Source organism: Piliocolobus tephrosceles, chromosome 15 (genome assembly GCF_002776525.5).
Source record: "Piliocolobus tephrosceles isolate RC106 chromosome 15, ASM277652v3, whole genome shotgun sequence".
Taxonomy (NCBI): domain Eukaryota; kingdom Metazoa; phylum Chordata; class Mammalia; order Primates; family Cercopithecidae; genus Piliocolobus; species Piliocolobus tephrosceles.
In genome coordinates, this window is record NC_045448.1 from 80,488,118 (window position 1) to 80,513,946 (window position 25,829).

The 25,829-nt window shown below is 38.2% G+C and overlaps 1 protein-coding gene across 7 annotated transcripts in view; it reads left to right on the plus strand.

Annotated features, from left to right (window-relative positions):
- The window catches only part of CTNNA2 (catenin alpha 2), a 1,159,566-nt gene that overhangs the window by 161,972 nt on the left and 971,765 nt on the right, over nt 1-25,829 (plus strand). The gene's annotated exons all lie outside the window — the stretch shown is intronic.

The following is a 25,829-nucleotide window of genomic DNA, read 5'->3' on the forward strand; positions in this document are numbered from 1 at the left end:
TGTTTACTGAATTTCTGATTCAGTAGGTCTGGGGTGAAACTTGGCAATCTGTGTTTTAAAAAAATTGCTCTGCACGATCTGAGACATGCGGTTCCTGAATCACACTGTCAAATAGTATATTTAAATAAATATGACCCCTAGACTTCCATGAGGTTGCTAGAATGTCAGTAGCCCTATTTTAGAGAAAGCTTCTTAAAGCAAGAAGATATTGAGCTGCGTCTTGAGGGTAGAATTTTATTCTTTTGAGAAAAGGTCACAGTTAATTTTAAGGATAAACAGACTGTGTTACAGAACCCCCTCATCTTCCATCTTTGCTGACTGGAGCCACCTATGTAACTTTAGTTTGTTTGTATTCCATCAACTGACTTTGTTTTCTATTGTCTAGCCCAGGAATGTAACAGTTTTCAAATAATTCACAGGATAGAAAAAATATGTAAGAAATTTATAAATGGCATGACCCCATCACTAAATCATCATAAAAATGAGAATACCCTATTAGATAATAGGGAATTTAGATAAATAGGGAACTTTAAAAAGTTATCTCATGATAAGATCTCTAGTAAATAAAAATATCTAGTTCTCTAGTAAGTAGATTTCCTATTTAAGGGAACAGATGAAAGATATAAGAGGGAAATGGCTAAGGAGAAACAACTTAAAGGCAGTGAATGCCACCAAAAAATACCTGTTATGTACACTAAGTGATTTTCACTTGATACTTTTTATTATTGGCAACCAAAACTGAAATTCAGAAACAGTCCCCATTCTCCAAAAGTGCTTGGTTCTGAGAGTTATTTTCCAAGGTTTCTATATTTTATCGTCAGTTGAGTTTATTTCCATCTAAAATGAACACAGGACAAATTTATCAATTGCATTTTGCTTATGCTCTTTTCAATAATTTCTAGTTGTTAACAGAACATACTGACATTGGCTTTCTCATTTTTAAATATCTCGTATGGGACAGTAGTTGTTATGTTTAAAAAATAAGAGGCTGAGATATTATCAGTGAATGTTTTTCAGTTATATATCTTTTTGATCAGCTGCAATAATGATCACCTATTCCATGATATAAAATGTGGGAATACAATAAATGTCATTAATTACCCAAACTGAATTGATTTCTTTACAATTTACTTTTAACTGAAGAACAATGGGAGAATTAGTTGCCTAATGCTTGAATAGAAGCCATTGTAATAAGGGAGAGAATTGGAGGTATATAATTGGTATTGATTCGAATTGTACAAAACCCATATCACCTAATTTTATGGTGGTGGACGATGCCTATTTCCTCTTAAAATATTAATAGACTTAGGATTCTGGTAAAGAGGGTAGAGAAGGCATTTAGGTAAATTGAAATAAGGCACTTAGTCTTCTAAGAAAGATGTATGCTGGGCATGGCTCAGAAACACTTTTGGGGGCTTGGGAATTATACGGCTGTTCTGTAACTTATGGAAAACCAAATATACCTCTTTATCTGATTGCTGAAACGTGCATAGAATGCAGTTTTAACTACATAAAATTTTATTTTCTAATTATTTTTAAGCATTTGGTATTTCTTTATCAAAATACTCAGTTGCATTATGTAAAACAAGGTACTTTTGGGGATCCATGGATAAAGAAACTGAATGGAGACTTGGATGTCTGTCTGTCTCATCGTGTGATCTTTAGGGCCTAGACCAACGCTTGGCATGTAGTAGTTACTGAATAAGAATTTCCAGAATTAATGCATGAATATATTTCTGACCCTGTTACCTTTACAAGGATATAAAAAAAAAAAGTAAGTTCTTCTTTCTTAAATTCAACTTCTATTTTAAGCCCTTATTCCTTTAGGCAAGATAAAACATGTTCCTAATCAATTTCAGGTACATCCTAGGTCCCATTGGAGTTACAGCCAAGTACTCAGGAGTTTGTGGAGTGTCAAGGTATTGGGTCAGCTGTCTCACCCTTGGGGTCATCTGTAGATGAGGGCATCCTGAGAGATGCCTGTTGACCCAGCTGGTCCCAGCTCTTGGTGCATGCAGGTCTGCACTGAGTTGGTCCCTGGGCTTTCATATTACAATGGCTGACTGAGCGCAGGCTATAGCCTCCCTCTCTTGGAAGCCTGGGAATTATAGAGAAGATATTTTAAAACAATAAATGTCTATATAGCTGAGTTCAAATATTGGAAACTTTTAGTGGATCAAGAACTGTAAATAATCCTCAAAGGATAGGACTGGATTGAAGAAGGGAACAACAGCTCAGGCCCTCTGTGAGTGCCCACAGCGTTAGACCTAAGCCGGGCCAATGAGGGGCTGACTTCTGGGAGCAGCAGCCAGGTCATATACCAGCTGTCACATCCCTGCCTGGACTCGGACGCTTACCGTGGTTTTCTGTGTCCAGTTGAGAGCAGCAAGTGTGGGAGCTTGGTTTCAGGGGTCTAGGGTGGTACCCAGGGTGAGATTCATGGAGCACATGTGTATCCACAGCCTGGAGGAATACGGTATGCCCATTTCCATGCCTAGGTGATTGGCTCTGGAAGTGATCGTCAACAGCAACACCCTACCACTGTCCTTGAATACTCTGTCCAGATGCCCCCTATGGCCTCTGCCTGACTAGTGGATGGCACAAACAGAAACAGCAGACAGTCCAAAAGGGCATTTCAACTATAAATAAGAGCACGCCATCAAGACTCCACAAACATTTGAGGAAAGTGTACACTGTAAAGGAAACTATACTCATAGCCACCCTGGAATGGAAAGGATTCATTCTGAGATGTGAGAAATTGTGAAAAGCTTTATAAATACATCAGCTATCTGGATAAATTTCTTCTCAGGAGTCTTTCTTTTTCCCTAGAGCTTTGCTTAAAAAGAGGTACAGGTTCCCTCCACCTTTTGTGGGAAGTGCTATTCCCCTCTCAACCTCAAAGACTTAGGGTGAGTCTCCATCAGACGTGCCCAGGTCTGAGGTTTACACTTGTTTTCGAGGTACAGTTATTCATACTGTCTCTTTTGACAATAAATGATATGGTTATTCTACTCAAAGATTATCTGACACACAGGGACAAGTTCCTGGGACGCTTTTCTCAGAGTCCTGTGATGGCTGCACACCACTGTTTTCCCTTCAAAGTCCCTGCCTTCCTTCAGGCTACAGAGTCCTGTGTGGCGGAGGGTTGGGGATGGGGAGACTAGTTTTTCTTCCTCAAGGAATCTGCCAAGCCTATTGCCTGTCCACTGAGTCCCTTCTTTGGGCTCTTTCTTCTCTCTATTTTCTGCTAAAGTTGTCCTAATCTTAAACAACAAATCTAGAATGGCATAGGTGGACCAAATGGGGCAGAAACAATAGGTAAAAGGTGGAGTAGTAATAGGAAACACACACACACACACGTTAATATTTTAAACATGGTTACATGACAGCGCACTTAGTATCCATATGGCCTTTGGGAAAATCACTTACTTTAAGCATTTGTGCTGTAATCTGAAAAGTGCCAGAATTCTAAGATTTCGCTGAATTCTCATGATAAAATCATCAAGCTTAGAGTTTAAAGGAACTTTGGAGATAAATTAGCTCAACCTTCCACCCCCTATAGGCCTTCTTTCCAAATATCTTTGCCATGTGATTATCCAGCCACTGAAAGGAAATGTTAAGGAATGAAGTAAAAAGAGGAGATAAGAATAACAATAACTGGTAAAAAGTAAATTTAAAAGGTGTGTTGGATGGAAAAGAATTCAGAAGACACTAAATACTGTGGAAAAATGACAATGTGCCACTAAGTAACCACATTGTGTGGACATGTATAACATGGGCATCCTGTCCTCCGGAAAGACCTTTAAGATGTTTTGCAACTCCTTGAGGAATAGATGAAATTAAACAAAACAAAACAAAAATTTGACCTAGTACTTGGCTCATGGTAAGTTCGCAGTAAATAACAGTTGGTTTTTATTTGTTGCTATGGTCATGACGGTGGTGGTGATTCTTTAAGGTCTGGAAAGGACACTGTCTACAGAAAGCAAATTATATACAGATGGCAGAGAGTAGTTACTTCCAGATTCGACTACTTTGTGCTTTCCCATAGGTTGCCTGATTATGAGGCAACAGTTCCCATCTGATCAACTCCTAATTTTAATGCTCCAATTTCAAGCATCATCACACTTTAAGGTAGAAGGTCTCTATCCCCAGACTGGGCATGGTAGCTCACTCCTGTAATCCTTGCACTTTGGGAGTCCGCGGTAGGCAGATCACTTGAGCTCAGGAGTTCAAGTGCAGCCTGGGCAACATGGCGAAACCCTGTCTCTACAAAAAAATCCCAAAGTTCCACGTACTTGAGAGGCTGAGGTGGGAGGATCACTTGAGCCTAGAAGGTGGAGGTTGCAGTTAGCCAAGATCACACCACTGCACTCCAGCCCGAGTAACAGAGCAATAGCCTGTCTCAAACAAACAAACAAAAAAAGTCTCTATCCCCATAGTTTCTTCCTTTGACCCCAGTGGTAGGCTGTGTCCCTGTCTGAGTTCCAGGAAGCTAGTCTCCTGTTTTCATTTTGCCCCAGCTGCAGATCCCTCCCTGCCTGACTAGGCCTATATTAAGAGGTCATTGACCTTTACCTCCTGGGTCCTTTGCATCTTTCAAGACAGAATTGTGGCCTCAGTGATCTTGGAGTCTCGTTGAATAGCATTCTCCAAATTAGGCTCAGAGAAAAGTTTATATTTTTCTTAGGCCTTTGGGAATTCTTGAAAAGACTCACTTGCTTCTCTTCTCCACTGTAAATGTAGTTTACAGCTCTTTAAAATCTACAGCGTCTTCTGAAACACTTTCTGCATCTATGGTGGAATGTTTCTGCCACCACTGCCTTCACTGGCTCTCCCTCCACTGTTCACATTTATGGGTTTTTTTTTTTTTTTTTTTTTTTTAGCTCAGTTATGTTTATCTCTATATAACAATGTATACCTGTGTGATCTTTTACAGAAAACTAAGATAAGGAAATGCATATATATAAAATAAGTAATTTAGGAAGGATTACTAACATTGTAAAACTGTTTTTCGCTTCCTAGAGCATTCACTGTAATTTAGTTTTAAGAGTGGGTTTTCCTGGTGTATCTAAAATATAGTTTAACTTTCTTTAAATTATTTGTTTTACACCTAGAGAATAATGTATTGATGAATATAAAGAATTTGTTTTTCAGATGAGTACATATTCCCTAGGTCACAACCTACTGGGAGATATAACTAGAGGTGTGTTAATTATAAAGGCCCTCTTGGTGGGTGGGTTGGCATGCCTCCTTGTTCCTCACTCCACTGCCTGTTAGCCTCACTCACCATGTCCCCAAGCCCTTTTATTCCTCTTGGCAGATCCCAGGTGGCTCACACCTTCACCATGGCGGTCATGAAAGACTTCCTGCTCTGGAGTCTCTGCCCTGTTCCCGTTGTAGCCGTCCTGCCCCTCAGCATGCAGCTGCAAACCACCCCTTGTTGGAGCCCCTTTCCCATCTCTGTGGTCCTGGCCTTCTGTTTCTGCTCTATGGCTGCTGACACCATCCAGGGGAGTTAGGGTGAAGGTGTGTTGCGTTAATGTCTTCTGATGTTCCTAGTATTTTAACTCTTTCAATGTCCCGCAGCCTCTGCTTCCTACATCACTGTAGGCTTGCAAAACTTCTCTTTGGAGGAAGACAGGAGGAACCAGTGAGTCTTTAACTCTCTTCTCATTCTGGGTGAGGTCTCTGTGACACAGTGTGAATAGAAGCCTCCTGCGTCTTCTCGCCGATCCCCTATTGGAACACAGAGACAGTCTCCATGGCATCTCTTCCCTAGGCCCACTTGGCAGTTTCTGCACCAGATTAGGCTCTTTCTACACTAAATGTTACAACTTGGGGATTCCTCCAGGTATCATCTCAGGAACTGGAAATGTTTTGCAACAAATTGAGAAAGGGGGATGAGCAGCAAGAGAGGAAGAGAAAGCAATGCTAAAATATTCATGTTTTGGAAATTTTTGTTTTTTTCTTATTCTTGGACTGACCCTTATTGCCACTCAGTGGCCACTTTTACCATGAACGTTTTGGTTTTGGTGTTGTTTTAAATGAGGCAGCAAATAAAACAGAAAATCTTGGGATTTAGAGATTTATCTTCCCTTAGGATATCCCTCCTTCGTGAATATTTATACTATAGATCCAGCTAATTCTTTCAAACTGAAAAGGTGGGTTACTTGAATGTTATTTTTAGTTTGAGGCCAGTCAACAAAGGACATTTTCTACTGTAGATGCTCCTGCTCTGCTAGGGACCTCCCAGGAGGGGAGGGGATCGTCCTACTGATGTACCTACATTTCTTATCTCTTTTCTCACATTGAAAGGAGTTCACAGAGGTGTAAAAAAACGTGTAATAGACAAGAAAACATTGAGTGTATATGTAAAATGAAGCCTTTTCCTTGAATGTACCACACTGAGATAGACCCTAAGCTGCTGGGAGTCAGGACCTTCTCATTGGAGCCTCTTGAATTTTTGTAGTACCAGAAACACTGCTAGGCCTCATGGAGGCCATTGATTTCGAATTTCATCAATTATGTACTATTGATTCAAAAGAGTTCTAGGGACTCTTATCTTAGGGCATTCTTGATCTAAATGCTTTCTCTAAAACTGCTTTCAGTAATGTGAAAAGTCAACCTAAATGTGAAGTATTACTGCTGCTCCTGCTAGTGCCAGGGGATCACTGTAAAACTCTGAAAAGAGGTATACTGGCTTTTTCATCAGAGCAAAGCTTTGCTTCTGTATCACACACATCCTCTGTCCAGAATGACTGCTGCAGTGTGGAACTGGGACTTTAGCCACTGTGGAACTTCAGGACAGCAACAGGAGACTGAAGGAACCATAGAAGTTTTTGTTTTGTTTTGTTTTGTTAAAAAAAAGAAAAAGCAAAATTACTTGGGTGGCTGGTGCACACATGTGGTCCTAGCTACTCAGGAGGCTGAGGTGGGAGGATTAGTTGAGTCTGGAAGATTGAGGCTGCAGTGAGTCGAGATCATGCCATTGCACTCCAGCCTGGGTGACAGAGTGAGATCCAGTCTCACACACACACACACACACACACACACACACACACAGCAGGTTTCACTTTCATATCATTCATCACCTTTAACACTTTTCTACTAATTTTATAGATGGCACTATTTTTCTCCTGTCTCCTGATCCAACAGACAGTATTTGGAGACATTTCTTTCGAAAGATTTTCCTACTTTTGAATAACCTTCTTTTCTGTTACTAGATGGCCTTCCAGTGAGACAACATCAGAACAGCTGTTGAGTAGACAGTTTTTGGCCTCACACTGACCTGTTTTCAGATCTACTTCGATGCTCTAGACTTCTACACCAGTGATGTAATCTTTCTCTCTTCTCTTTCCTGTAATGTGGGAATGGTGGTAGTAATAGTATATACACTATTGGGTTTTCCAAGAGTTAAATGAGACAAGCACAAAGAACATGGCTATTTGATCATTGTCCGCAAGTGTTACTAGTGCATTCTTAGCAGAATGAAATATGGAACTAGCCCGTGTAGACAAGTCAGCCTCACACATGCATCAAAATCCTTTGCCCAAATTTCTTGTTATTTCAAATGAAAGCATCTCCTAAGACATAATTACATGGTTTTGTACCTTCATTTTCTACTTAACTTCATTAATATGGATATGGTTTGCATGAAAACGAGCAGACTTATTATGTACAAGTAACATGGAATATAGTTGGGAAAAATGAACTGCTTTGGAAGGGAAAAGGCATGGGCTGTAGCAATACTGTGAGAAAATTCTTTAAATCTCCCTCAGTGGATTAAACAAAGTATCTTTGAGGTTTGTCAGAAAATCTTTGTTAGTGAGAAATTACACTTTAAATTTTATTCTTCTTCCTAGGAAGTGTCATTACCATTCAGATTAATACATTCAAATGAGCAGAAATGTTTGAGGGAGGACTGGATTTGTCTGGATTAACATCTGCTTTCTGTTTCTTGTGTGAAACAATCTTTAAAACTTTTTAGGCTAAATATTTATACATAAGAACTTGCTTGAAAAATCCAAATCTGGCCGGGCGCGGTGGTTCACGCCTGTAATCCCAACACTGTGGGAGGCCGAAGCGGGCGGATCATGAGGTTAGGAGATTGAGAGCATCCTGGCTAATACGGTAAAACCCTGTCTCTACTAAAAATACAAAAAAAAAAAAAAAAAAAAATTAGCCGGGTGAGGTGGCGGGCATCTGTAGTCCCAGCTACTGAGGAGGCTGAGGCAGGAGAATGGCGTGAACCCGGGAGGCGGAGCTTGCAGTGAGCCGAGATCGCACCACTGCACTCCAGCCTGGGCGACAGAGCAAGACTATGTATCAAAAAAAAAAAAAAAAAAAAAAAATCTGAATTTATATTGGCTTGGATTGAAGTAATATGGTTCCATTCTTTTGGCAAGACTTAAGATACATAGCCTGAACAAAAGGCCCCATAGCTTTCACAGTTTCAAATGTGCTCATAAAACCCCATAGCATAAATAAAACATTTTAGAATGTTCTAACAGTCTAGAATTATAAATGGGTTGTGAAATATAAGGGGGAAAATTTATATACAAATGCAGCCTTGAGCCTTCCTGAACTTACTCAGAGATGAGTTAAAAAATTTTAAATGGAGCTTATTACATTCGTACTTTGGTGTACATTTTTATTTTCAGTGTAAGTAAAGTAGATATGTATATGTGCTTTGTGATTTTTGATTTTTCATTTACCTCTCTGTAAATTGTCATAACTGCCTGTGGATTTGTGCTTAAGCTTTATATTAAATAAAAAAAACAAATTTTGAGTTCATTGGCAAGAGGAATATTACTTTTCCTCCTTGCAAAAATACAAATAAATACAAAATATTTGGTTCTCAGAAGAAGTTGTAGGAATAGTATAAATGGCATTTATTAAAACATGAATATTAGACCAAAGTCTATACACACAGATTGGTGATTTTTGAAATGACTTGATTGGTTCTTTACAGTTCAGTGATTGTGTTAGTACTTAACTTTATTTTGGTGGGAAATCTGTGTTCCTGAAACTAAGAACCCTCTGTGGGAGTTAGACTTTTGGAGTCTACCTCTCTGCCTGCTTAATACTGGGCCTATCCCCTACCCCTACATGCCAGGTAACTGGTACTAGAGGTTGATGGGCCCCACTTTGAGAAACAACTTCAAAGATTAGATCCACTCATCTCCTTAGGGTCTTTCTTGAATGCTCCATGGTTTTCCATCTCCTAGAATGTGTTTATTTTCATTACAGTTTTAGGACTTAAACATACAGAAATAATAACAATGCACAGTACTTTTTTTCTGCCTAAATTTCCCTAAAGAAGTCAGTCTTTGGAAGTTAAAGATAAAGTAATTTGAGAGACCAGCTTGATGTAAGCATCAAAACACCTACTGGCCTCTTTTGTTTAAAAGTGTTGTTTCTGTTGACTATGACTGTTCTCCAGCCATCATTCAGGGAAGAGTATGTGATGTGTTTTCTATATTTATTATGCTTAGAAGATCATTAGCACATATTAGCCACAAGGAAGCACTCTTTTAAATAGTTAAGTGTCTGCACTCACCAGAGACTCTACTTTGCCAGGTTAGCTTCCTTTGTTCACCTCTGTCATTGTCAGTTTTTTGAAGTTGAACTTCACACAATCTGGAGAGAGTTCCCACAAGTTGCGGGAGCTGCAGATGCTGGGGGAAAGACACTGACCACACAGATGCATGTAGGCAAAGGTAACCACTATGGAGTGATGGGAGAACCGGGCTCAGGATTTAAAAAGCACTTGGAGTTTTTGTGTTCCCTGTCACACAACTTGAAGCCCTACTTTTATTAAGTGGAAAATAGCAGGTTACCACAGAGACATGGGATCTGCTGTCACTGAAGGAGAGACTTGTTCATAGCACTGTGCCCTATTGCTAATCTTTCCTACTCCATGCCACTCCAGGAGAGGGGGCAGTCTGAACCCAGGGTGTAGCCATCCAGATGAGGCTCAAAGCTGGACAGGATGTGGTGAAAAAGTGGAGCCAGGATAATGAGCAATTAAGAGCACACTCATTGCACCTGTGGTGTGCACGACTGAGTAGGGATACCTTAGAATGATGCATTTCCAACTTTTTTGGACCAGTCTACACATAAATATATGTAACCAAAATAAAAGTTCATGAATATCATTTATATATATTTCATGCATTAATTTATGATATTTTCTATTCTGTCTTCTGCCCTGTTCTGTTCTTGTATAATTTATTCTACATAGCTATTAAAATAATGTCTGACCTCAAATCATTAAATTTCTTATGCAACCCACTAATGGATCATGACCTATAGTTTGAAAATCTGTAGTTTATTGCTAATATATTTAGTTAAATAAGAATAACGTGAATCAAAACTGATGATAAGCATCTACTGGATTGTGTTTAAACAATTTTCAAACATAATGTATGTAAAGTGCTTAGCAAATACTCTGGCACACACTATGAAGTCATTTATTATTGGCTGTTATGTTCAAAATATAAATCAAGACAGTTATTTTCATGAAGGATTCCAATACTTCACTGTATTATTTGAAAACCAAACCAAAATTAAAATGATAATAGCAACACCTGTGACATGTAGAATAATTGTTTTGGAGACTGCGTAGGGGAGTTTGATCCACTGTTCATTGATTAGTATGTACTTCTTTATTTGCCATGAAATGAATATACACATTTCCTCTTGTTTATTTATGTCAATAGATGAGATGGAAGATTAGTCCAAATTTCCTTTAAATGTTTAACTTTCTTTCTCACTACTGAGCTGACCTCTTTCCTATCCCTTCTTCTGGCCTCTGTGAGCTCAGCCCTCTTTCCCAGTTCGTCATGAGCTGGGACGTTCTGACATCTATACTGACAGGGGAAAGAGTGCACCTGCTTCATAAGAGAGGATTACTTTCTTTCTTTGGCTCCAAGTTTTCAACCTTAGAGTGTTTATATTTTTCTTATACTTTGACCTATGGAATATTATTAATAGATTTCCTGATATTAAATATTCTTTTACTCTGTAATTAAATATATTTTTGCTAATTTATTTCTTTAAAATATGACTTAATTTCTTATGCTGGCATACATTTGGAATATTTGAAATTATATTCATAAAGTAGATTAGCATATAATTGCAGATTCCTGGATTCATTCATTCACTTATTAATTTATGTATCATTAAACAAATATGAATCATGCCTGGCTTTGTGGAATTTATAGTCCAGTAATAGATACATGTAAGTATCCTTGAAGAAGTGACATCAAAATTGACCTCTGTGTTTATTAGAATGGGGCACTGTAACACAAGATCTGATTATCTTAACTGACTCAAACGAGAGATAGAAGTTTCTTTTACTCCTACACAGCAGTCTGAAGTGAAGCATATAGACCTAGTGGGGCAGTGACACCAACCTCAATATGCGGCCCCCAGGGTTAGCTCCATTCCTCTCCCTTCCCAGGCCAACCATCAAGAAGATGTACACAGAGTCTAGGACAAGTGTCCTTATGGAGATAACCTGAAAGTTGTACACAAGTCTTCTGCTCACATCCCGCATCCACACTTAGTTGCAAGGGAGGCTGGCAAATATAGTCTGTATTGGGCAGCCAGGTAATTGGTGAAACTAGGGGTACCACAAGGAAGAAGGAAGACTGGTGAAGGAGAGCAATTAGCATTCTCTGCCTAATATCTAAAAGAGTAAATAGGAACTAATCAGGGGAAGGGTATAGGGAGTAAGAAAGACTATTCTATCCACCTTGCAGTTCCAAAGAGGATACTGAGAAGCAAATGGGCAATTTTGTAATGCAGTGTTGGAATTGCAATGAAAAGGTATGTGCAGTGTACTGACCACCGAGGGGCAAATGTGAGGGGTACCTAACCCAAGCTTGGAAGGCAAGATGAGAGAAACTTTCCTATCTAGGCTGAGGTCTGAAGAATGAAGTCAATCACCCAGTGGTTGTTGGAGAGCAAAGAAGCATGAAATTTGAAGGCCCTGGCATAAGGCTGAGCATAGAGTGATTAAGAAACATAAAAAATTTAATTTGGCTGGTAGACACATTGCAGGGAAAGTCATGACAAGAAATGAGGCTCTGAGAGGTTAGCTAGAGGAAGATCATGCTTTACTCAAAGCTAAGGAGATTGGACTTTATTCTAAAAGCAAGAAGGATTTGTTCAAGGGTTCAACTCAGGAGAAGGATGGATGCTGTTTATTATACAAACCCAGTCTGAGTTATAGCTGCCACACTAATTACTGTGGCCAAAGGAGGAAGGAACAAAATATGAAAACTTCCTGCTCAACCCTCTAGAATGAAGCTAATATAAAAGCTTACAGTATACCTCAGTGTGGTTTTCATACAAACTATTTAGCTGCAAAATACTTCATTTATTTAGTGATAATTGAATTTCTACTCTATTTCATACTCATTGATTGAACTAGATAATGTGTATGCCCTGAGAAACAAACAAAAAATCATTCTACAATGACATAAAATAGAGCCTTATAAATATATTTATCAACAGAATGAGAGAGAGAAGTAATAAATAAGGAAAAAAGTACAGTAGCCATTAAACAAACAAATGATGGAAGACATTAATCTGGATATTATGGTAACATCTAAATATTGGATAAAGGAAGATATGCTGTATGATTATTATTACTATTTATTCTTGCTTATTTTTTAAAATTACACTTTAAGTTCTAGGGTACATGTGCACATTGTACAGGTTTGTTACATGTGTTTACATGTGCCATGTTGGTATGCTACACCCATTAACTCGTCATTTACCTTAAGTATATCTCCTAATGCTATCCCTCCCTCTTCCCCAACCCCACAACAGGCCCCAGTGTGTGATGTTCCCCACCTTGTGTCCAACTGTTCTCATTGTTCAGTTCCCACCTGTGAATGAGAACATGTGGTGTTTGGTTTTTTTGTCCTTGAGATAGTTTGCTGAGAATGATGGTTTCCAGCTTCATCCATGTCCCTACAAAGGACATTAACTCATCCTTTTTTATGGCTGCATAGTATTTCATGATGTATATGTGCCATATTTTCTTAATCCAGTGTATCATTGATGGACATTTGAGTTGGTTCTAAGTCTTTGCTATTGTGAATAGTGCCACAATAAACATACATGTGCATGTGTCTTTTTACCAGCATGATCTATAATCCAGTGGGTATGTACCCAGTAATGGGATGGCTGGGTCAAATGGTATTTCTACTTCTAGAATAGAAGTAGAATAGAAATCCACTTCTAGAATAGAAATCCTTGAGGAATTACCATACTGTCTTCGTCAATGGTTGAACTAGTGTACAGTCCCACTAACAGTGCAAAAGTGTTCCTATTTCTCCACATTCTCTCCAGCACCTGTTTCCTGACTTTTTAATGATTGCCATTCTAACTGGTGTGAGATGGTATCTCATTGTGGTTTTGATTTGCATTTCTCTGATGGCAAGTGATGATGAGCATTTTTTCATGTGCCTGTTGGCTGCATATATGTCTTGAGAAGTGTCTGCTCATATCCTTTGCCCATTTTTGATGAGGTTGTTTGATTTTTTCTTGTAAATTTGTTTGAGTTCTTTGTAGGTTCTGGGTATTAGTCCCTTGTCAGATGAGTAGACTGCAAACATTTTCTCCCATTCTGTAGGTTGCCTGTTCACTCTGGTGGTAGTTTCTTTTGCTGTGGAGAAGCTCTTTAGTTTGATTAGATCCCATTTGTCAATTTTCGCTTTTGTTGCCATTGCTTTTGGTGGTTTAGACATGAAGTCCTTGCCCATGCCTATGTCCTGAATGGTATTGCCTAGGTTTTATTCTAGGGTTTTTATGATTTTAGGTCTGACATTTAAGTCTTTAATCCATCTTGAATTAATTTTTGTGTAAGATATAAGGAAGGGATCTAGTTTCAGCTTTCTACATTGGCTAGCCAGTTTTCGCAGCACCGTTTATTAAACAGGGAATCCTTTCCCCATTTGTTTATGTCAGGTTTGTCAAAGATCAGATGGTTGTAGATGTGTGGTATTGTTTCTGAGGGCTCTGTTCTGTTCCAGTGGTCTATATCTCTGTTTTGTTACCAGTACCATGCTGTTCTGGTTACTGTAGCCTTGTAGTGTAGTTTGAAGTCAGGTAGCTTGATGCCTCCAGCTTTGTTCTTTTTGCTTAGGATTGTGTTGGCAATGTGGGGTCTTTTTTGGTTCCATATGAACTTTAAAGTAGTGTTTTCCAGTTCTGTGAAGAAAGTCATTGGTAGCTTGATGGGGATGGCATTGAATCTATAAATTACATTGGGTAGTATGGCCATTTTCACGATATTGATTCTTCCTATCCATGAGCATGGAATGTTCTTTCATTTGTTTGTGTCCTCTTTTATTTCATTGGGCAGTGGTTTGTAATTCTCCTTGAAGAGGTCCTCTGCATCCCTTGTAAGTTAGATTCCTAGATATTTTATTCTCTTTGAAGCAGTTGTGAATGGGAATTCACTCATGATTTGGCCCTCTGTTTGTCTGTTGCTGGTGTATAGGAATGCTTGTGATTTTTGCACATTGATTTTGTATCCTGAGACTTTGCTGAAGTTACTTATCAGCTTAAGGAGATTTTTGGGCTGAGACAATGGGGTTTTCTAAATATACAATCATGTCATCTGCAAATAGGGACAATTTGACTTCCTCTTTTCGTAAATTGAATACCCTTTATTTCTTTCTCCTGCCTGATGCCCTCGCCAGAACTTCCAACACTATGTTGAATAGGAGTGGTGAGAGAGGGCATCCCTGTCTTGTGCCAGTTTTCAAAGGGAATGCTTTCAGTTTTTGCCCATTCAGTATGATATTGACTGTGGGTTTTTCATAAATAGCATATTATTTTGAGATGCATCCCATCAATACCTAATTTGTTGAGAGACTTTAGCAAGAAGGGCTGTTGAATTTTGTCAAAGGCCTTTTCTGCATCTATTGAGGTAATCATGTAGTTTTTGTCTCTGGTTCTGTTTATACGATGCATTACGTTTATTGATTTGTGTATGTGGAACCAGCCTTGGATCCCAGGGATGAAGCCCACTTGATCATGGTGGGTAAGCTTTTTGATGTGCTGCTGGATTTGGTTTGCCAGTATTTTATCAAGGATTTTTGTATCGATGTTCATCAGGGATATTGGTGTAAAATTGTTTTTTTTTGTTGTTGTATCTCTTCCAGGCTTTGGTATCAGGATGATGCTGGTCTCATAAAATGAGTTAGGGAGGATTCCCTCTTTTTCCGTTGATTGGAATAGTTTCAGAAGGCATGATACCAGCTCCTCTTTGTACCTCTGGTAGAATTCTGCTGTGAATCGTCTGGTCCTGGACATTTTTTGGTTGGTAGGTTATCAATTATTGCCTCAATTTCAGAGCCGGTTATTTGTATATTCAGGGATTCAACTTCTTCCTGGTTTAGTCTTGGGAGGGTGTATGTGTCCAGGAATTTATCCATTTCTTCTAGATTTTCTAGTTTATTTGAATAGAGGTGTTTATAGTATTCTCTGATGGTAGTTTGTATCTCTGTGGGAGCATGGTGGTCATTATCTCCTTTTATCATTTTTTATTGCATCTATTTGATTCTTCTCTCTTTTCTTCTTTATTAGTCTTGCTAGTGGTCTATCAATTTTGTTGATCTTTTCAAAAAACCAGCTCCTGGATTCACTGATTTTTTTTGAAGGGTATCTTCTTCAGTTCTGCTCCGATCTTAGTTATTTCTTGCCTTCTGCTAGCTTTTGAATGTGTTTGCTCTTGCTTCTCTAGTGCTTTTAATTGCAATGTTAGGGTGTCCATTTTAGATCTTTCCTGCTTTCTCATGTGGGCATTTATTGCTATAAATTTCCCTCTACACACTGCTTTAAATGTGTCCCAGAGATTCTGGTATATTGTATCTTTGTTATCACTGGTTTCAAAGAACATCTTTATTTCTGCCTTCATTTCATTATGTACCCAGTAGTCATTCAGGAGCAGGTTGTTGAGTGGCTTTGAGTGAGTTTCTTAATCCTGAGTTCTAGTTTGATTGCACTGTGATCTGAGAGACAGTTTGTTATAATTTCTATTCTTTTACATTTGCTGAGGAGTGCTTTACTTCCAACTATGTGGTCAATTTTGGAATAAGTGCTATGTGGTGCTGAGAAGAATGTATATTCTATTGATTTGGGATGGAGAGTTCTGTAGATGTCTGTTAGGTCTTCTTGGTGCAGAGCTGAGTTAATTCCTGGATATCCTTGTTAACTTTCTGTCTCGTGGATCTGTCTAATGTTGACAGTGAGGTGTTAAAGTCTCCCATTACTATTGTTTGGGACTCTAAGTCTCTTTGTAGGTCTCTAAGGACTTGCTTTATGAATCTGGGTGCTCCTGTATTGGGTGCATATATATTTAGGATAGTTAGTTCTTGTTGTTGAACTGATCCCTTTACCATTATGTAATGGCCTTCTTTGTCTCTTCTGATCTTTGTTGATTTAAAGTCTGTTTTATCAGAGATGAGGATTGTAACCCCTGCTTTTTTTAGTTTTTCATTTGCATGGTAGATCTTCCTCCATCCCTTTATTTTGAGCCTATGTATGTCTCTGTACGTGAGATGGGTCTCCTGAATATAGCACACTGATGGTTCTTGACTCTTTATCCGATGTGCCAGTCTGTGTCTTTTAATTGGAGCATTTAACCCATTTACATTTAAGGTTAGCATTGTTATGTGTGAATTTTATCTTGTCAGTGTGATGTTAGCTGGTTATTTTACTCATTAGTTGATGCAGTTTCTTCCTAGCATTGATGGTGTTTTACAATTTGGCATGTTTTTGCAATGGCCGGTACTGGTTTTTCCTTTCCATGTTTAGTGCTTCCTTCTGGAGCTCTTGTAAGGCAGGCCTGGTGGTGACAAAATCTCTCAGCATTTGCTTGTCTGTAAAGGATTTTATTTCTCCTTCACTTATGAAGCTTAGTTTGTCTGGATATGAAATTCTGAGTTCAAAATTCTTTTCTTTAAGAATGTTGAATAGTGGCCCCCACTCTCTTCTGGCTTGTAGAGTTTCTGCTGAGAGATCCACTGTTAGTCTGATGGGCTTCCCTTTTTGGGTAACCTGACCTTTCTCTCTGGCTGCCATTAACATTTTTTCCTTCATTTCAACTTTGGTGAATCTGACAATTATGTGTCTTGGAGTTGCTCTTCTCGAGGAGTATCTTTGTGACATTTTCTGTATTTCTTGAGTTTGAATGTTGACCTGCCTTGCTAGGTTGGGGAAATTCTCCTGGATTATATCCTGAAGAGTGTTTTCCAACTTGGTTTCATTCTCCCCTTTCACTTTTGGGTACTTCAATCAGACATAGATTTGGTCATTTTACACAGTCCCATATTTCTTGGAGGCTTTGTTCATTTCTTGTTACTCTTTTTTCTCTAAACTTCTCTTCTCACTTAATTTCATTCATTTGATCTTCAATCACTGATACCCTTTCTTCCAGTTGATCAAATTGGCTACTGAAGCTTGTGCATGCGTCACGTTGTTCTCATGTCATGGTTTTCAGCTCCATCGGGTCATTTAAGGTCTTATCTATGTTGTTTATTCTAGTTAGCCATTCGTCCAATCTTTTTTCAAGGTTTTAAGCTTCTTTGCGATGGGTTCAAACATCCTCCTTTAGCTTGGAGAAGTTTGTTATTTCTTATCTTCTGAAGCCTTTTCTCAACTTTTCAAGGTCAGTCTCCATTCAGCTTTGTTCTGTTGCTGGCGAGGAGCTCTGTTCCTTTGGAGGAGAAGAGGCGCTCTGATTTTTAGAATTTTCAGCTTTTCTGCTCTGGTTTCTCCCCATCTTTGTGGTTTTATCTACCTTTGGTCTTTGATGATGGTGACGTACAGATGAGGTTTTCATGTGGATGTCCTTTCTGTTTGTTAGTTTTCCTTCCAACAGGACTCTGAGCTGCAGGTCTGTTGGAGTTTGCTGGAGTTCCACACTCAGACCCTGTTTTCCTGGGTATCACCAGCAGCGGCAGGCTGCAGAGCCGCAAATATTGTAGAATGGCAAGTGTTGCTGCTTGATCAATTGTTCCTCTGGAAGCTTCGTCTCAGTGGGGCACCCAGCCGTATGAGGTGTCAGTCAGCCCCTACTGGGAGGTGCCTCCCAGTTAGGCTACTCAGGGGTCAGGGACCCACTTGAGGAGGCAGTCTGTCCATTCTCAGATCTCAAACTCCATGCTTGCAGAACCACTACTCTCTTCAAAGCTGTCAGACAGGGACGTTTAAGTCTGCAGAAGTTTCTGCTGCCTTTTGTTCAGCTATGCCCTGCCCCCAGAGGTGCAGTCAACAGAGGTAGGCAGGCCTCCTTGAGCTGTGGTGGGCTTCACCCAGTTCGAGCTTCCAGGCTGCTTTGTTTACCTACTCAAGCCTCAGCAATGGTGGAGGCCCCTCCGCTAGCCTTGCTGCCACCTTGCAGTTTGATCTCAGACTGCTGTGGTAGCAGTGAGCAAGGCTCTGTGGGCATGGGACTCTCCGAGCCAGGCATGGGATATAATCTCCTGGTGTGCCGTTTGCTAAGACTGTTGGAAAAGTGCAGTATTACGGTGGGAGTGTCCTGATTTTCCAGGTGCCATCTGTCACAGCTTCCCTTGGCTAGGAAAGGGAATTCCCTGACCCCTTGTGCTTCCTGGGGGAGGCGATGCCTTACCCTGCCTTGGCTCATGGACCGTGGGCTGCACCTACTGTCCTGTACCCACTGTCTGACAAGCTCCAGTGAGATGAACCCAGTACCTCCGTTGGAAATGCAGAAATCACCCATCTTCTGTGTTGCTCAAGCTCGGAACTGTAGACTTGGAGCTGTTCCTATTCAGCCATCTTGGAACCTCACCCTGTATTATTTTTAAGGCATTTCATACACCCTGCTACTCTGCAGTGTGTTCCTGATGATGTGGTTGTCCCAATTTGAAAAAAAAAATACTAATGTGGTCAACGTCTAGAGTGAGAGAGGCCTGAGAGATAATTAAAACTTATGAGTGAACTAGGGAAACACCCCAAATGCTACTCCGTTAATTTAAAGTGAGGAACAGAATGGTTACACCCAGTGGAAATGTTTCTATTAGCATAATCAGCTTATGTCTTATGTTGCTCTTTAGTCAAGCTATATGGGAAGCCAAATCATAATCAGACATCACTTCATCAATTTCCTGGGATAAATCACTGTAACTCAGACTAGAAATAATTGTGTCAGCATGATGTACACATTCTGTCCTCATAGAAAGGCTTGTGTTAGAATGGGGAGGTTGCTTGGTAAGCATGGAATCAAGAGCGATGGATGAATAAAATGACCCCTTGGTGAGAGAGTATGGTCACCCTGGCTCACTTTAGATTCTGGTGGCAGTTTTCTGTATTAAATTTTAGCTTAATTATGGAAAAGTGATACTCAAAATAGTATTCTTCTTTTCCAAGTTCTAAGGAGCACAGTAGCCCCTAGTGCTTATAAACGTACAAAAGAAAATTTGAGTTAAGAACAAAAATATTTTAGATATTGTTATAGTACTGAGGAGCAGCAAAAAGCCATAAACGGTCATTTGGATCTGCTTTTTTTGTACCTTAAGATAATTTCGATTAGCTTTCATTTTTATTTGCATTAGCCAGAGGGCACACACTACAATCCACCAGAACTGAATACTCCTTTTTGTTTGCCTCGCAATGCATTTTTTTTCTACTGGGTATTTCACATGAAAATCACATAAATCTGGATTGCTGACTGTCATCTTGAAAAAAGGATACCTGTTGAATTGGGTAGCTCTTTTCATGAAAATAACTTAAAAACTGGATGAAATATAAAAGCATCTTTTGGATGTATTGTGACCTTTAAAAAAATAAGATATCCCAAAATGCTGACAATTAAGTGAAGATGGTTGGCTTGAAATACAAGTGCCCAAACTGGATTTCACACTTAGGGTTTTTGGCAAGCCCTGATTCAGTTTTTATTTGAAGGATGTATGGCCTGGAATAGATAATATATGAAGTCTAGATTGTGCTTGAGATGGGAAGTTGAACAGGAGAATATCCGTATAAAGTGGGAATACAAAAAGACAATAACAAACTATAAAGTGAGAGCATCTTGTCTGTGTCAACTTGGATTTGAGTGGAAGGAAAAAAGTTCCCTTTGAAAATTTGAGTTGGTCCTAAACAAAATTTCAGCCAAAATTCATGCTACCTATGTGAACAACCTCCAAATAGAGAATTTAATTTAAGGTGGTCCCAGGATGGTAGTGAAATAAGCAGTTGGCGGAAGCAAATTTTCTAGAAATATGAAGTTTCTTGTAAGGTCTTAATTTCCACAGGTATATTTCAAGAAAGTTGGCTTAAGCCAAAAAATATCAGTAGAGCTCATAAATGAGTGCCAGTAGAACAAACAGCAAAACACAGGAGAATTACATCTATAAAAGCTACAGATAATGGAATTATCAAACATAAATACAAAAAATAATTTTGTGTACTCTGTTTTGAGAATTAAGAAAGGCTTTTTAAAAGGTAGCAAATAAAGAGATATTAAAAACAAACAACATAATTAAAAACACATCAAACAGAACTTTTGGAAATTAAAAAATATATATGTATATGTGTATATGTAAATCACTATATGTATATGTGTACGTAGTGACTTAAATTAAAAATTCAATGGAAATGAGATATATCTGCTCAAAAAAAAAGAATTGATTTGTTCCAGATGAATTCTCTCAACCAAGAATAACCAAATCTTAAAATATAATAAACATTTTTATAGTACTAGAAAAGTACTAACTGAACAAGATTCTCTTCTGGAAAGAGAAGAAATTCAGAAATGTGAACATTTTCCAATTAAAGCAATGAGTGAGCAGTGAGAAGCTGAGAAGAACTTTGGGCAGTTTCACTGATCCAGAGGGACAGAAATTGAAGATCAAGAACAAGATCCGGAAGGCAGCTATTCCCATTACTCTTGCTGCATACAAATTATCCCAAATGTAGTGTTGTGAAACTATTTGCTATGGTTTATAAATGTAGGGAAGTCACAGCACATAGCATGGTGGCTTGTCTCTGTGCTGTGGTGCTTGAGGCCTCAACTAGAAAGATTCAAAGGCTGGGGGTAACAAGACTGGAATCATCTGGAGGGGTATTCCTTCAAATGTGGGAGACTTGATGCTGGCTGTCAGCTGGGACCTGTCTTCCCAAACACAGCTGAAGCCATCATCCCAAATACAAGATATGGTCTGTTCATCTAGTATCTCCAAATTGTCTTATTTGGGATTCCTTACCGCATGGGCTTTAAGACTGAGGATATCACTTTAAAAAAGCAGAAGTACAAGGCATTTTTGTGATCTAACCTCAAAAATCACATGTCTGGATCTCTGTCGTTCTCTATTGACAGAGTTGTCACAGATCCTGAGCATACACTCAGGATCAAGGGAAATAGACATGGCTAAAGGCAGATTGTCTTTGGAAAATATAATCTCTCACAAGACCCTGGGCTTTTATTTTGGATTCTGAAATGGCTGAAACATGGAAATCAGACATCACAAGGACTGAAGCCCAGTTTTAAATCAGCTTGGTCTCATAATGCATTAAGATGGTTATGTTCCTTCTATAATATTCTTCTCACAGCAAAGAAAATTTCTCTCTGGAAGAAAATATTATCATCCATAACTTTCTAAATGCTCTGCAGCTAATACACAGTGTATGACGTTAAATAAAAAATGAGATATGCAAAAATATATAATGGCCAAAACAAAGAAAAACATAGCAAAAAAGCAGTCCACAAAAGATGTAGATATTAGAATTACCAAAAGGGGTTATTTAAATATAATAGATTAATGTAATTTTGCATTAATGTAATACTATAGAAATTAAATGACAAGATGGAGAATTATAGCAGAAGAAGAGAGCTGTAGCAAAGAATAAAATGGAAATTCTAGAATTGAAAGATAATAATTCAATGATTTGAGTCATGGTTTTAACAGTAGATTAGACAAAGCTGAAGAAAGAATGTGTTAACTGGAAGATAAATTAACATTAATTTGTGGAATGAAACATAGACAAAATGATGAAAATTCAGAAAAAAATATAAGACATAAAGCATAGTTAAAAATATCTTGCATATGCATACCTAAAATGCCCTTAGAAGAAAACATAAATAAAGGGACAAAGTCAATAGATAACTGGTAAGGATTTTCTAAATCTGATGAAAGCCATTAAGCCGCAGATTCAAGAAATTCTAGGCACTACAAGAAAACTGCATGTATTAATACTTATTTCATATTAAAATATCTAAAACCACAGGTGAAGAGACAAAGTTAAGTGCAATTAGAGATTTTTAAAAAGATGTTAGCATTCTGGGATTAAAATGATAGAGATGTCTGACTTTTCATTAGAAACATGAAAACCGAATTCAATGGAAGAATTATCAGAGCACTGAAAATAACTGATATTCTATTATTTTTATACTAGCAAAATGTTAATCAAAATAAAGTTGAAATAAAGACACTTCTTGTAAAAAAAAACCTTAGAATGTGTCACCAGTATTTCCATATGAAAGGAAATAGTTCCAACTTCATCCATGTCCCTGCAAAGGACATGAACTCATTCTTTTTTATGGCCACATAGTATTCCGCAGTGTATACATACCACATTTTCTTTATCCAGTCTATCATTGATGGGTTTTTGGGTTGGTTTCAAGTATTTGCTATTGGAAATAGTGCTGCAATAAGCATATGTGTGCATGTGTCTTTATATTAGATCAGCTAGGTGTGTATTATTAGCTCCATTTTGCAGATGAGAAAGGAAAGCCCAGAGAGAGTAAAGGATTTGCCCAAGTTCACACAGAGAACAGGTGGTGGAGTGAGGATTTACACCCAGGCTGCAGAGGAAGTGGGGCAGGGGAGGTGAACCTGCAGTTTATATCATCATTACACTCATTTCTTGAATTTTTACAGTAGGTTGTGTGTTCATATACTGAAAACATTCACCTATTTATACACAGGGTTAACAGATTGAATTAGGTGGTGAGAATATGGTTATTTTGCCTTTATTTGTATTTATGTGCATCTAATTTATGTACCCATTATGAACATGATATCATATGTAATAAGAAGAAATATTATAAATGCAATTTTGAAGCACACACACAAAAAGAAACATAACACTTAAGATGTTCTTCATGCAGGAAAGATACAGAATGCAGAACAAACAGTAAATATTGGGGTAGCTCCAAATAACTGTTGATTCTGTAAAACTATAATAACTACTTTAAGGTGAAATATAGAAAGAATTGAAATATATATGACAGAGCATTAAAAAAGTGTGGTCATACAGTAAGTAGAAGTAAATTAACCTAAATCTTTGCATTGTCTAGAATGTGATAAAAGTAATAATTTGTTCTATATACTTTTTTCTTATTTTCCTTTTCCAAATCATATAATTATTTTTAGTCAGTGACCTCCTACATTAGCTTGGGAGTTAACTACATTATTTCACTACTCATTTAGTGGATACCATAGAGATTATCATCTGCAGTTTCTACGAAGAATGAAGAGTAAGATATATATTAATAATGGCATAACAATAATAACTCAAAGAGGCAAAATACTCCAATTAGAAGACAGAGATTTTCAGACTATGTTGAAAAAACTTAGAAAAAAAAAACTACTTTAAAATTCATATGGAACCAAAAAAGAGCCCTTATAGCCAGGACAATCCTAAGCAAAAAGCACAAAACTGGAAGCATCCTGCTACCTGACTTCAAACTATACTACAAGTCTACAGTAACCAAAACAGCATGGTACTGGTACCAGAACAGATATATAGACCAATGGAACAGAACAGAGGCCTCAGAAATAAGCCACACATCTACAACTATCTGATTGTGACAAACCTGAAAAAAACAAGCAATGAGAAAAGGATTCCCTATTTAATAAATGATGTTGCGAAAACTGGCTAGCCATATGCAGAAAACTGAAACCAGACCCCTTCCTTACACCTTATACAAAAATTAACTCAAGATGGATTAAAGACTTAAATGTTAGACCTAAAACCATAAAAACCCTATAAGAAAACCTAGACAATACCATTCAGGACATAGGCATGGGCAAAGACTTCATGACTAAAGCACCAAAAGCAATGGCAACAAAAGCTAACTTTGACAAATGAGATCTAACTAAACTAAGGAGGTTCTACACAGCAAAAGAAACTATCACCATAGTGAACAGGCAACCTATAGAATGGGAGAAATTTTTTGCAATCTACCCATCTGACAAAGGGCTAATATCCAGAATCTACAAGGAACTTAAACAAATGTACAAGAAAAAAGCAACCCCATCAAAAAGTGGGTCAAGGATATGAACAGACACTTCTCAAAAGAAGACATTTATGCAGCCAACAAACATATATAAAAAAAAAAAAAAAACTCATCATCGCTGGTCATTAGAGAAATGCATATCGAAACCACAATGAGATACTATCTCATGCCAGTTAGAATGGCGATCATTAAAAAGTCAGGAAACAACAGATGCTGGAGAGGATGTGGAGAAATAGGAAAGCTTTTACACTGTTGGTAGAAGTATAAATTAGTTCAGCTATTGTGGAAGACAGTGTGGTATATACTCAAGGATCTAGAAACAGACATACCATTTGACCCAGCAATCCCATTACTGGGATTGGTAAATTACAAAGGATTATAAATCATTCTGTGATAAAGACACATGCACACATATGTTTATTGCTGCACTGTTCACAATAGCAAAGACTTGGAGACAACCCAAATGCCCATCAATGATAGACTGGATAAAGAAAATGTGACACATATATGCCATGAAATAGTATGCAGCCATAAAAAGGGTGAGTTCATGTCTTTTGCAGGGACATAAATGAAGCTGGAAACCATCATTCTCAGCAAACTATCACAGGAACAGAAAACCAGACACCACATGTTCTCACTCATAAGTGGGAGCTGAACAATGAGAACATATGGACACGGAGGGGAACATCACCTACTGGGACTGTCAGTGGGTGAGGGGGCTAGGGGAAGGATAGGGTTAGGAGAAATACCTAATGTAGATGACGGGTTGATGGGTGCAGCAAACCACTGTGGTACGTGTATACTTATGTAACAAACCTGCACGTTCTGCACATGTATCCCAGAACTTAAAGTATAAATAAAAAATAAAAATTAAAAAAAACCCTGTAGATTATATGCTACTTACGAGACATGCCATAATTATAAAGATGCAGAAAATTTAGACATAAAGAGTTGGAAAGACCTTCCATGCCATCCCTGATAGAAACTTTTACACTGAAGAAGAACAATTAAAGTCAAAACGTGTGGGCAGAAGTACAATTAAAGTCAATGCTTTGTGGGAATAATGAGAAAGTAGAAATGGATGGTGTTAGAAGTGGATGAGGCATTCTTTTAAGTTGACAAAAATTGCATTAAGATTTTTAATAACATTTTATTATGAAAAATTTTCAAAACTATGGAAAACTTGAAAGCGTTTGAGAATTGATGTTTATATCCCAGTTACCTAGAGTCTACACATTTTCTTGCATGTGCTTAATCACATACCTATTCATTTTTCTGTTCATTCTTTCATCTATCTTTTTCAAATTTCCAAGTCAGTTACAAGCATCAGTGAATACAGTATGTTTTTGGACTAATGGGAATAATTCAGAAGAGAGAAAATCTTTTGATGATTCTCAGAAAGAGTGGGAAAATCACTGGAACAATGTCCTTGAAAACTTAGGATGGGTAGGGATCATCTGAGAAAGGAAAAGATATCGGGAGGACCTCAGGCATTTTATCAAGATGGAAGTTCCATGGGGGAAAGTCAGAGCATAAAGGTGAG